This window comes from Protopterus annectens, chromosome 10.part0 (genome assembly GCF_019279795.1).
Source record: "Protopterus annectens isolate FY-2018-M chromosome 10.part0, PAN1.0, whole genome shotgun sequence".
NCBI lineage: Eukaryota > Metazoa > Chordata > Ceratodontiformes > Protopteridae > Protopterus > Protopterus annectens.
Genome location: NC_056744.1, coordinates 1556268684 through 1556282976, shown reverse-complemented (window position 1 = coordinate 1556282976; position 14293 = coordinate 1556268684).

Sequence of the window (14293 nt, the reverse complement as noted above, 5' to 3'; positions counted from 1 at the left end):
TGGAGAGACTCTCAAATTCAGAGAAATGGAAAAATCACACATAGAGCACCTTATTAGTGGCTCAGTAGCATGTTTCTGAATTGGATGGGAAACCAGAAATTCATCCCTGGTTTGGCACCTATGTCTCTGATGCAAATGGGTAACCTGTAAATGGTTTATTTCCCAGGCCCATGCTTACACTTATCAAGGGTATCAGAACTTGTCAGAGATTTGGGATGCATGGCTAGGCTTAAAAAGGCCCTTGTCATCATTAGGCTAGTAAACACCTATGAATATATTGAACACTGTACTGTCAACCCCAACAAAGCTATGGTTCTCCATGCCAGTCCACTCATTGTAGTGCTAAAAGTGCTAGTGTTGTCCGACCAGTCCACTCATCACGGTGCTAACAGTACTATGGTTCTCCCTACCAGTCCAGCCATTGTGGTGCTGATAATGCTAGTGTTCTCCCTACCAGCCCAGTAATTGTGGTGCTAGTGTTTTCCCTACCAGCCCATACATTATGGTGCTAACAGTTCTAGTGTTCTCTCTAACTGACCATTCACTATGGTGCTAACAGTTCTAGTGTTCTCCCTAACAGCACACTCTTCATGGGGCTAACAGTGTTAGGGTTCTCCCTACTAGCTCACTTCTCATGATGCTAACAGTGCTAGGGTTCTCCCTACCAGCTCACTTGTCATGGTGCTAACAATGCCAGGGTTCTCCTACTAGCACAGTAATCATGGTGGTAACAGTGTTTGTGTTCTCCATACCAGCCCAGTCTTCATGTTGGCAACACTGCTAGTGTTCTCTCTCTACTTGCTCCCAAATACTGGTGTAAACAGTGTTGCTGTTCTCCATACCAGCCCACTCATCATGGTGTTAACAGTGCTAGTGTTCCCCCTACGACCACCTCCCTACCATCACATGCATCATGGTGTTAACAGTTCCAGTGTTCTACCTACCAGCCCACTCATCATGGTGCTGACAGTGTTAGTGTTCTCCCTACCAGCCCACTCATCATTGTGTTAATAGTGCTAGTGTTCTCCCTACCAGCCCACTCATTGTTTTGGTAACATTGCTAGGGTTCTCCCCTTCAGCCCACTCATCCTGTTGATAACAGTACTAAGGTTCTAGCTACCAGCCCACTCACCATGGTGCTAACACTGCTAGTGTTCTCTTTACCAGCCCACTCAACGTGGTGCTTCACGTCCTTGAGTGCTCAGCACTGGCCCTTTCATTCTGGTGCTGACAGTGCTAAGGTTCTCCCTAACAGCCCAATAGACATGGTGTTGACAGTGCTAGTGGGATCCCACTGAGCACATTCATCATGATGTGAACAGTAGTAGTGTTCTTCCAGCCACCCCAGCTATCATGGACTTGTGCCAGCCCACTCATCATAATGCGAACAATGCTAGAGTTCTCCCTATTAGCCCACTCATCATATTTTTAACAGTGTTAGTGTACTCCCTGCCAGCCCACTGATTGTGGTGCTAACAGAGCAAGGGTTCTCACTACCAGTCCACTCATCATGGTGGTAACAGTCCTACTGTTCTTATTTCCAGTGACCTCACTGTGGTGCTAACAGTGCTAGGATTCTGGATCTAATACTGATTGGTCCTAACAGGCCCACTAATCATGGTAGAAATAGTGCAAGGGTTCTCCCTACCAGACCACAATAACAGTGCAAGGGTTCTCCCTACCAGCCCACTCATAATAATACTAATAGTGCCAGGGTTCTCCCTACTAGTGCAGTCATCACAGTGCTAACAGTGCTTGTGTTCTCCCTACCAGCCCAGGCTTTGTGGTGGTAATACTGCTAGTGTTCTCTCTGTCTTTACCACCCAACAAATAGTGGTGCAACAGTACTACTGTTCTTCATACCAGCCCACTCATCTTGGTGTTAACCTTGTTAGTGTTCAACTACCACCACATCCCTACTAGCACATGAAGCATGGCGTTAACAGTGCTAGTATTCTCTCTACTAGCCCACTCATCATGGTGATAACAGTGCTAGAGTTCTCCCTACCAGCCCACTTATCATGGTGCTAACAGTGTTAGTGCTGTCCCTCCCAGGCCACTGATTGTAGTGCTAATAGAGTAAGAGGTCTCATTACCAGGCCGCTCATCATGGTGGTAACAGTGCTAATGTTCTCCTACCAGCTCACTCACTCTGGTGCTAACAGTGCTAGGGTTCTCCCTAACAGCCCTCTCATTGGGGATCTAATACTGCTAGGGTTTTTCCTTCCAGCCCACTCATCATGGTGCTAATAGTTCTTGGTTCTCCCTACCATAACACTCATCACAGTCTTAACAGGTCTAGGTTTCTCCTTACCAGACAACCCATTTCAATGCTGACAGTGCAAGGGGTTCTATCTATAAGCCCACTAATCATGGTAGTAGCAGTGCAAGGGTTTTTCCCCACCAGCCCACTCATCGTTGTGCTAACATTGCTAGGTTATCCCAACCAGCCCAATCAGTGTGCTGCTAGAAGTCCTTGATTTCTTAGTACCAGCAAAATCATTATGGTGCTGTTAGTGTTAGGGTTCTCCCTAACAGCCCACTCATCATGATGTTGACAGTGCTAGTGGGCTCCCATTGAGCATATTCATCAAGGTGTGTACAGTGATAGTGTTCTTCCAACCACCCCACTTATCATGGCTGTATGCCAGCCCACTCATCATGATGTGAAAAATGCTAGAACACTACCAGCCTACTCATGGTGCTAACTGTGATGATGTTAGGTATTGTCAGCTATGAAAGGACAAGTAGGGCAGTTGATATGTAACAGCTAGCTGGAGTTTTATAAAGAATGATATGTCATTTGTATTTCAAACTGATTTGTAAAGCTGCATGTGTTAAAAAAATGAAAACAGTAGGTCCTGCTGGAGAGAAAAGAAATACACCTGTATGTCAGATTGTACTTTAACTGCTGAAATAAATATATTATAACAGAGGATACTGGAAGAGAAGAGGTTAATCTCAGTCCAGCTAACTTTGAAAAATAGTCTAAAACTAAATTACCTGGTTTAGGCCATAAAGATTGTATCTTACAGTTCTGCCTACTGCCAGAGACAAAATGTCTGTGAAAACTAGGACTAGGAATCCTACTGTATTGTCCTTAGGGGTGAACTAATTTCTACCCTGGAAGGGTGGAATTTTTGAAATGGTTTTATAGCTTCCAGATGCAATAACACATACTAACAAAGTTCTACGTGTGTGCATTATGTCAATAGGTGCTAGATTCCGGGCCAGTTTCTAGTAAAAGGGGGTAGTGTGGGAACCAGAGTCAGATGAACAGATGTATGTGATGTCATTCTCTAATCCAGCACCTACTTCATCTTATCTTGCTGTAGAATATGAACTGCCAAAGCATGTGTTTCAAGGGAATTGAGCATGTGACAGTTTGTATAAACTGAAATGTACTGAGTACTGTCAACTCTGAACTGTGAATAATGGAAAAATACTGAACAAACTAGACTCTGCCTGAAGGCAGGAAATGTGCCTTTTACGGAAGTATATCCGATTTTCTCTTCTGCCTAGAGATCTGATGATGTGAATTGTCTTATGTTTACGGGTAAACCTTTGATTGGTTAATTGCCCTGTGTAATAATCTAATTGGTTTAGTTTTATATTTTTGTACTGTCAGCAATATCACCAGTATATAAGCTTGTTTATTCCTTTGTTCTGGGAGTCTCCCTGGTACTTTCCATGAGGCTCCCACATGTGTGTACTGTAGTTAATAAAAGCCACTGAACAAGAGAAAGAAATGTATCTGTCTTCATTTTTAAAGTATTGTGCGACTTTACATTGCTTTAGTAAGTAACCAGGGAATATTAATTCTTTAGCCCAGTCAGAAAAATATAGTGAGATTAGTTAACTACTGTTTTTCTTTATCTGTGTGAATCTGTCCTCCCGTGTTGTTTTTAATATTTCCTATGATGAAACTCTGGTGTTTATTGTAAATAGATAGTATTTTTATAATATTTTATTTATTATTAAATATATTTAAACTTTTCATTGTGGATGGTCTTTTAGAGAATATTTTAACCTTTGTGAGTACTTATATTTATTTGGTGACACTGTGGCCACTCCTGAAAGTCTTGATGCATTAGTCAAACACTACCATTTGTATTAGTATTAATTTTACTCAGTATAATTGGGTACCCTTGTAAGAGCCTTAAAGTAGCTAGCTGGTGGCAGTGAATTTACCATATAGTCTGGGTTGAGGGGGCAGAGCTAATAAATCTTAGACAGCCTTTCCCAGGTGTGTGTGTGTGCATGCATGTGTGTGTGTGTGTGTGTGTGTGTGTGTGTGTGTGTGTGTGTGTGTGTGTGTGTGTGTGTGTGTGTGTGTGTGTGTGTGTGTGTGTGTGTGTGTGTGCATGTGTCTGTGTGTGAAAATCAAATCTCAAAGACTGTGTGTGTTTGTGTGTGTGTGTGTGTGTGTGTGTGTGTGTGTGTGTGTGTGTGTGTGTGTGTGTGTGTGTGTCAGCTACTTGGAGCAGGGACACAGAGCACTGGTTTCACAGATAGGGTAGTGGAGGACTTGACTCAGAACATTTGGCTGCGAACTCATCTATACAGCTGCTTCAATGGGGATTCTTATTTGGGGCCTGGACAGAGAGAGAGAGAGGGAAACCCAGCCCCAAGATTGAGTGTGTTCCATGTGTGCTCTTAAAGGAAATTGTGCTTGGTGCAGAGAATTGCATCTGGAAAGCATGTGTGCATCTATATTTGTTCCAAGTGAATGTCCCTCACTGATGTCAGTTGTTAGGATTGACACTTCTTGATCACTGGCCTATAGTAGGAGCATCACACTAACAATGCTATTATTCTCCCTACCAGACCACTCACTATGGTGTTAAAAGTGCTAATTTTCTTCCTGCCAGGCAACACATCATGGTGCTAAAAGTACTAGGGTTCATTCTACCAGCCAACTCATCATGGTGCTGATAGTGCTAGTGTTCTCCCTATCACTCCATTCATTGTGATGCTAACACTGCTAATTTTCTCTCTATGAGCCTACTCATCATGGAGATAAGACTGTGAGTGCTGTCCCTACCAGCCCACTCACTATGGTGTTAACAGTGCCAGTGTTCTCCATACCAGCCCACTCATACTCATTGTGGTGCTAACAGTGCTAAATTTCTCCCTACCAGTTCACTTATCATGATGCTAACAGTGCTAGGGTTCTCCTTACCAACCCACTGATCATGGTGCTAACAGTGCTTAGGTTCTCCCCAGCAGCCCACTTATCATGGTGGTAACATTGCTAGGATTCTCCCCTGCAGCCCACTCATTGTGGTGGCAATATTGCTAGGATTCTCCCCTCCAGCCCACTCATCCTGGTGATAACAGCACTTAGGTTCTAGCTACCAACCCACACTCATTGTGGTGCTAACACTGCTAGTGTTCTCTCTACCAGCCCACTCAAGTGGTGCTTGAAGTCTTCAAGCTCTCAGTACCAGCCCACTCATCATGATGTTGAAAGCGCTAGTGGGCTCCCACTGAGCACATTCATCATGGTGTGAACAGTGGTAGTGTTCTTCCAGCCACCCCATGTATTGTGGACATAAAGTGCTACTAATCTCCCTGCCAACCCACTCATCATGATGGGAACAATGCTAGGGTTCTCCTTTCCAGCCCAATCATCATGGTGCTAACAGTGCTAGGTTTCTCCAAACCAGCCAACTCACAGTAGTGCGAAAATTACTATTGTTCTCCCTACCCACTCCCTCATTGTGGTATTAGCAGTACTAGTGGTCTCCCTACCAGCCAACACATCATGGTGCTAACAGTGCAAGGGTTCTCCCTCCCAGCTCACTCATTATGGCACTAAGAGTGTAACGGTTCAACCTGTCAGCACACTCATCATGTTGCTAACAGTACTATGGTTCTCCCTACCAACCTACTCATTGTAACCCTAGCAGTGCTCATGTTCTCCTTTCCATCCCACTCATCCTATTGCTAACAGTACTAGTGTTTCCCAACCCAGCCAACTCATAGTAGGGTGAAAAGTGCTTGTGTTCTCCCAACTTGCCCACTCATAGTGGTATTAACAGTACTAGTGGTCTCCCTACCAGCCAACTCATCATGGTGCTAACAGTACAAGCGTTCTCGCTACCAGACCACTCACCATGGTGGTAACAGTACTAGTGTTCTTCCTAACAGTCCACTTGTCATGTTAACAGTGTTAGTGGGCTCTGTACTAGACCCTTCATCATGGTGCTAACAATACTAGTGGGCTCCCTACCAGCCCACTCATTGTGGTGCTAACAGCACTAGTGTTCTTCCTGCCAGCTTCTTCATCATGGTGCTAACAGTGTTAGTGTTCTCCCTGCCAGTCCAATGATTATGGTGCTAACAGAGCAAGGGTTCACAATACCAGCCCACTCATTGTGATGGTAACAGTGCTAGGGCGCTCCCTACCAGCTCATCATGGTGCTAACAGTGCTAAGGTTCTCCCTACCAGTCCAGTCACTGTGGTGCTAAAAGTGCTTGTGTTCTTCCTACCAGCCCAGTCATCATGGTGGTAACACTGTTGGTGTATTCCCTTCCAGTCCACTCATTGTGGTGATAGCAGGGTTAGTGTTCTCTCTACGATCCCACTCATCGTAGTTCTTCTAACAGTACTAGTGGACTCCCTACCAGCACATTCATTGTGGTGATAACAGTGCTAGTGTTCTCCCTACTAGCCCACTCATCATGGTGCTAACTCTGCTAATGTTCTCCTTGCCAGCTCACTGATTGTAGTGCTAACAGTGCAAGGGTTATCCCTACCAGCCCACTTCATATTGTGCAAACATTGCTAGGGTTCTCCCTACCTGCCTACTCTTCATTGTGCTAACAGTCTTAGTGTTGTCCCTTTCAGCCCATTCATCATGGTGCTAACAGTGCTTGGGTTCTACATACCAGCCCACTCATCATGGTGTTAACAGTGCTAGTGTTTTCCTTGCTGGCCCACTCATTGTGATGATAACGGTGCTGTTTTTTTTTCCCCTGACAGCTCACTCTTCATGGTGGCAACTGTGCTAGTGCTAGAATTCTCCCTACCAGCCCACTCATCATGGTGCTGACAGTACTAGGTTTCTCCTGAATAGCCCACTCACAGTGGTGTTTGCAGTGCAAGTGTTCTCCTGCCTATCTCACTCATCCTAGTGCCAACAGTGCTATTGTTCTTTCTACTAGATGACTCACTATGGAACTAAAAGTGCTAGTGTTCTCTACCTACCCACTTATCATGATGCTAACAGTGCTAGTGGTCTCCCTACAAGCCCACTCATTGAGGTGCTAAAAGTGCTATTGTTCTCCCTGTCAGCCCACTCTTTGTGGTGGTAACAGTGGTTGCATTCTTGCTACCAGCTACTCATCATGCTGCTGTCAGTTCTAGGGTTCTCCCTACCAGCCCACTTATCATGGTGCTAAGAGTGTTATGGTTGTCCCTACTAGCCCATTCATCACAGTGAGTGCTAGTGTTCCCACTATCCACCCACTCATGGTGCTGCTAACATTACTTGCATTCTTCCTACTAGCTCACTCATTGTGATACTAACAGTGCTAGGTTTCTCCATTCCACATCACTCATCGTGGTGTTAAAAGTGCTACAGGACTCCCTATCCCCCATTGTGGTGTGGGCAGTGCTAGGGCTTTCCCTACCAGCCCTCTCATTGTGGCACTAACATTGCTAGTGTTTTCCCTACCTATCTATCCTTTTGTGTTCCTAATAGTGCTACAGTTCTCCCTACCATCCCAGTCATCATGATTATGACAATTGGGGAGAGATGGGCGAAGGCTGCCAGCCTAGTCAAATAGAATTTGATATATAATTCTGGCATTTGTAAATAAATGTAATATACAATCATGTTTTCTTGATAATAAATGTAAAATACAGGCATGTTTCTTGAGTGTAAAGAATACTGTGAAATGTGGAACTGCAAAATATGTGACAATATTGCACTCTACTGGCCCAGTGAAGCATGTTGTGACCCTTTCATGTTAGAATTCGGCTCCAGTGCTGCTGGATGAAGGTTTCATGCCCATTGTTTTAAGGCTAAAGTTTATGACCAGAATTTAGATGTGGAATGTGCTTTATTGCTCTAGTTTCTGTTAGAATATACATGTGAAATGTCTTGTATTGTTGTACGTTTCTGTGCAGGTGTTAGATTGCTAAACAATGCAGTTTGTGGCCTGAGAACTCAGACCAGGTGCTAAGATGATGCAATATGAATACTGAGGAAACCTAATTGTCAAAAATGATGTAATTTGGGAGGGCCTTAGAGACATGTTTGTTAGTAATGTTTAAATAATATTTATCACAAGAGACAGGGAGCATTTTGACTTTGGACATCCAACTTATTAGCACTCTGCCTTATGCTCCCATGTAAGTTTTAGCACTGTGATTTCTTGTAGGAATAGTTAAAGCTAGTAAAGATTAATTAGGTACTTTTCTTTGAAATCAGACCTGTCCTACTGTATTATTTTAAGTTTCTGTGTGATCTCTGAACTCTTAGATATCTCTGTGGTGTAGTAGTTTTGTCTTGTGTTTTAATTATTTATTATTAAATATTTTAAAAGCTTCTACCTGTGGCTGGTTTGTGTAGATATAAGCTCTAGAGTACATTGCATATTTATAGAGTTTATAGTAATAGGCCACTCTAATTAGCCTTAGACTGTATATTCACACTACCATTGAATTATAATATTGCACAGTGACAATTGGACACCCTTGTAAGGGCCTTTTAGTAGCTGATATTATTAGTTGGGTGGTGGCACTAATTACTACTGTATAGTCTGGGTAAAGGGGCACAGCTGGAGAATCTGTGTCAGCCTTTCCCATGAGTGTCTGTGAAGTTGTATAAATACTTATCTCAAAGTGTGTGTGTGTGTGTTGTGTCAGCTACTTGGCAGGGACATGAAACACTGGTTGGACAGAGAGGGTACTGGAGGTTTTAGCTTGCCCAGCTAGGCTGAGTCCTGGACCCTAAAGCTGTGCCAGTGGGGAGTCTTATTGGGGACCTGGTGAGCAAGGGAGCAACCAGCCCCAGACCAACTGTGATCTCTGTGTGCATTTAAGGAAAATTATACTTGACTGTGTGTATTAGTTATCCTTTTCTCTCTTCTAGGAGACAACCTCCCTGGTGTTAGTGGTGAGGATTGAGGCTCCTTGATTGCTGGGCCAGGGCACGGTCGTCACAATGATAATAGCATTCCTAGGGTTCTCCCTATCTGCACATTTATCATGATGCTAACAGTACTAAGGTTGTCCCTACCGGCCCATTCATTGTGGTGGTAAAAGTGATAGCGTTCTTCCAACCAACCCACTCACTGTGAGATAAGACTACTAGGGTTCTCCTTCCACACCCACTGATTGTGGTGCTAACAGTGCAAGGGTTCTGCCTACCATCGCATTCATAATGGTGCTAACAGTGCTAATGTTTTCACTATCCCCAATTATCGTAGTGGGAACAGTGCTAGGTTTCACCATACCACACCATACATTCTGGCGGTAACAATACTAGGAGTTTCCCTTCCTGCTCATTCACCAGGGTTAAACAGTGTAAAGGTGCTCCCTACCACCCCACTCATTGAGGTGCTAACATTGCTAGGGTTCTCCCTACCAGTCCACTCACTGTGGTGCTAACAGTTCTAGTTTTCTGCCTAGCAGTCCACATATCAGGATGCTAACAGTGCTAGTGGGCTCCTTTCCAGCCCACTCATCGTGTTGATAAAATGACTAATGTTCTTCATTCTAACCCACTCATCCTGGTGCTAGCAGTTCTAGGATTCCTCCTGCCATCCCACTTACCATGGTGCTAATGGTACTAGGGTTCTCCCTGGCAGCTCACTTGTCATGGTGCTAATAGTGTTAGGGTTCTCCCTACCAGCCCATTCATTGTGATGCTAATAGTGCTAGGGTTCTCTACCTGCCCACTCATCATGGTGCTAACAGCCCCCTCATCTGTCATCGTTCACTCTACAATGCATCTCCTGTATCCTCTTACCACTTAGATTTCATCTCACTTCAGACCTTTCCTTCCCTTATAGTATTAATTTTTAGTTCTAACCAATCTCACCTCTGCATTTCAAAGAATCCACAATTCTGTTTTGTTAAGTAGCTTTGTTTTATTCATCATGTTTTTTATTACTTGTTAACTGTACCTAATGTCTAGTATTTCTGTATGTTTAACTTATTTACATACTATCTGTGTAGTATGATATTATGTGGAGCTTGTCTCCCATGACTCTGCTGAAAAAGGGCACTTGCCAAGTCTGATTATCCCAGTTAATAAACAGAAATAATTAGATAATTATTGTTGTTGCCTTAATCTTCTCAATGGCGATCAAGCCCATATTCCATGTTGACCCATTCACTTCTTCTGATGCCTGGCATCTCGGAACACCAGCAGAGCTAAGTGAGAACTGAAACTGTAGCTATCATCCAGCTAGGCTTAGATTTTGTGTTGTCCTTGTATACGTTCACCTCCTCCACTACTGACCAGAAAATACAGTCCAAGTACTACGACAGTGGACCAAGATTCCATTCAGAGACCAAGGTGTGTAGTGGAAAACTAGTGCATAACTGCTTTAAACTGCATAATACATAAAGAACTGCAATTCCTTTAGGTTAAAGTCTTTGTTTTAAAATGAATGAGAAGTGAGTTTTAAGGTACAAATGCTTTATGCATTTAAATGTTTTCTAGTTCTTTTTCACTGGCATACCTCACTGATGTTATACATTTTGATTTTGGTACAGAAAAGTGTTTTTGCAGATTCAAGGTGAAGTGATATAATGCCTGATAGACAGGTACAGCAAGATACATGAACAAAAGAGTATATAAAGGACTGAGTACATGTTAAAAGGGATGAGTTAAGTTTCATGAGACATTCATGTTAAGAAAGTTGGGACTTTCACATGAAAAAAATGTGATCTTCATGTTCTGATTTGATGTTCATGATTTACATTTAGATTATTTACTCACATTTGCAATAGGATGGAATATAAAAGTGTACTGTATTCTTTTGTTAATGAAAGTAGAATTCAGATCCTGCCATGCCTATTTACATATGGTGTAAAATATTTGCCTCTGTAAAGCCTGGAAAAAAGCTCTAAGTCTGATTTATTAAGTATGGTATGGTTAAATTAATGTCTTCCTGAACATGTGCATGTGCACCAGTTGACACTTTCTATTCCCCGGAATTCCAAATGTTGGTGTAGCAGTCTGAGGATTTCTCCCCAGATAGACCCCTTGCAGCAGGTAGCTGCTAACACCATTTTTATGGGGATTGACAGACATTAGCTGCTCCCTCCCATCATTTTTCTGATGGTTCATCCAGCACCTGAACCACAAACTGAACCTGGGTCACCTGAAGTATACTTAGGGCCAAATCTCTCTGTCTCAAAACTTGTGCCATAATATCATTTTAACTGATTTACTTTAAAAGAAAATTTATTTTTGTTGGCCCATTAAAAACAGAGTTTAATATTTCAGTAGTAGGAAAAAATCCTCGGTTCCACCACAGCTGTAAAAATGTTAAAAACAAACTTTAATCTTCAGTAAAAACAAAAAAAACAGGAGCACAGTAAAATTCCCTAATAAGCACTTCCGGCTTACTAGCCTTCATCAGATCATATGTCTTAGCTGTGCTCACCCAGAATTTAAAGACAGAATAAACCAATCAATGTTCCAGACACATAGTCATAACCAATGAAAAACTCATTAGTTTGCATACAGCATATCTCCTGTGTCTTGCTGTGTGCCAATCATTTCTGATATCCTAGTGGCAGAACTATCCAATAGCAACAAAGTTAATTATGATTTGCTTTGTTGCTATTGGATAGTTCTACCATTAGGATATCAGACATTTGATACCTTGAGATACAATAATGATTGGCTCACAGCAAGACACAGGAGATATGCTGTATGCAAACTAATGAGTTTTTCATTGGTTATGACTATGTGTCTGGAACATTGATTGGTTTATTCTGTCTTTAAATTCAGAGTGAGCACAGCTAAGACATATGATCTGATGAAGGCTAGTAAGCCGAAAGCGCTTATCAGGGAATTTTACTGTGCTCCTATTTTTGTTGTTTTTACTGAAGATTAAAGTTTGTTTGTAACATTTTTACAGCTGTGGTGGAACCAAGGATTTTTTCCTACTACATTTCTACATTTATGCTCGAAGCCTTCAGCAATACAGATATGTTTTCTTCATTTTAATGAGTTTAATATTTCAGACATTTCTATCATGTACTTTTATTATTATTTACTGTGTGAGAAGACTATTCCAAGGGACCTTTTCAGCCATGGCCCAGACCAAAGGTACAAAGAAAATTCATATTAGTAAAACCATACACAGCTTAATATACAATATGGTTAGACTACATCAAGTTAAAAGTGCAGGGAAGTAATGTGTGTGTTAAATTTATATGGGTGCGTATCAACAGTCCAAGGAGTGTAATTGCGATCCTTGCAGTAGAATGAATTTAGGGATGAGTGGAAAAAATACATATGCCATACTCCCCAAAAAAACTACCTCCACGTTTGTATAACCGGGAAAATGTCTCGAGCTATGATATAGTTGACTGCCTGAAGTTCGATTGTAAAATAATTTGATCAACTTCACAACTGACTAAATTTCTCACAAAATCATCATGAGATGAAAGCTTCTGTCAATAAAAACTTATGGCACCTATCTATCTATCTATCTATCTATCTATCTATCTATCTATCTATATATGGGTCTACTTCTCTTGTTTGAAATTACACTTGTTTAAACAAGAGAAGATCGAGACCCACATTAGCAAAAGTGCACTTAAGTGAAAGTGCACTTTTGTAAAACTCCATTTACCGATCTCGGAAAATGTGTATATATACGTAGCGAGGGTCCATTCCGGTAAACAAAACACCCACTTTATAAGGGGGGAAACCACATTACACCCCCCACCCCTATATATATATATATATATATATATATATATATATATATATATACATATATATATATATATATATATATACTAACTATATATATATATATATATATATATATATATACTAACTCCGACATCGGACTGCAGTGGGGAAAAGGTATATTTAGTCCGGTAAACAAAACACCCACTTTATAAGGGGGGCAATCCCCCTACACCCCCACCCCTCTACTTATATATATATATATATATATATATATATAAAATAACTCTGACATCGCACTACAGTGGGGAAAAGGTATATTTCATTGTCCCTACTGTACTGTGGCTCAGTAAACTGAGTTTCACAAAAGTGCACTTTCGCTAAAGTGAGTCTCAATCTTCTCTTGTTCGAACAAGTGTAATTTCAAACAAGAGAAATATACCTATATATATATATATATATATATATATATATATATGTGTGTGTATAGATATATATATATATATATATATATATATATATGTATATATATATATATATATATGTATAGAGAGAGGAACAGTGACTGTTGTGACTGTTCCTGTTGAGTGTGAGCTGTGCTTTCTTAAAAGAAACTGGGGTTTTGTTTTAATGTTGAAGCTTTTGTAAATACTGAAAACTTTGACATTAGTTTGTAAGAATATGTATGACTGAGTATTTGTGGGATAGGGTTAGAGGTGGGATTAAAGAAGAGGATAAATTTCATCAGCATGTCTCTCAACTGTCCAGATTTTTGCTCCATATTTTGGGTCTGTTCCTCATAAAATTTGTAGTATTCTGGTAAATCAGTGAGGATTGAAGTCACTAAGTAATGACATATATTTGAGTTTCAGACTTCATATCCTTCTATATATATATATATATATATATATATATATATATATATTTAAAATGTGTCCTTATTTATAGGCCTTTGCCCCCCCCCCCCCAATTATTTTAGGCTTTGTTCAGATATCTTGTGCTAAGAGGTTCAGATGTCTGATTTCGTGCTATATGTGTACTTGTAATGGTGTTACTATGAGGTACACTCATCTCCAGGTTATTATATCTAAGTAGCAGGGGTGCGGGTGGGGCCAGCCATATCAGCATGCCCCTGCTTAAATCTTTAAAAGTGTGACAGCATCCTTTTGCGATCTACTGTTTTTTTTTTTTGCCAAGGTGTCAGGATTTGCACTGTCAAACGTTTTTGTACTTATAGCAGGGAGCCACAATAAATAAACACAATAAAGAATTGCGTTCTTACATTGGCTATATTTTATTGATACATTAAATTAGCTGAAAGAACAATATCTTCCTAAGATATTTTTTCTACTGGGAGTGCTACTTCATGATTGAATAGTAATGCTTTGTCAACATAAAAT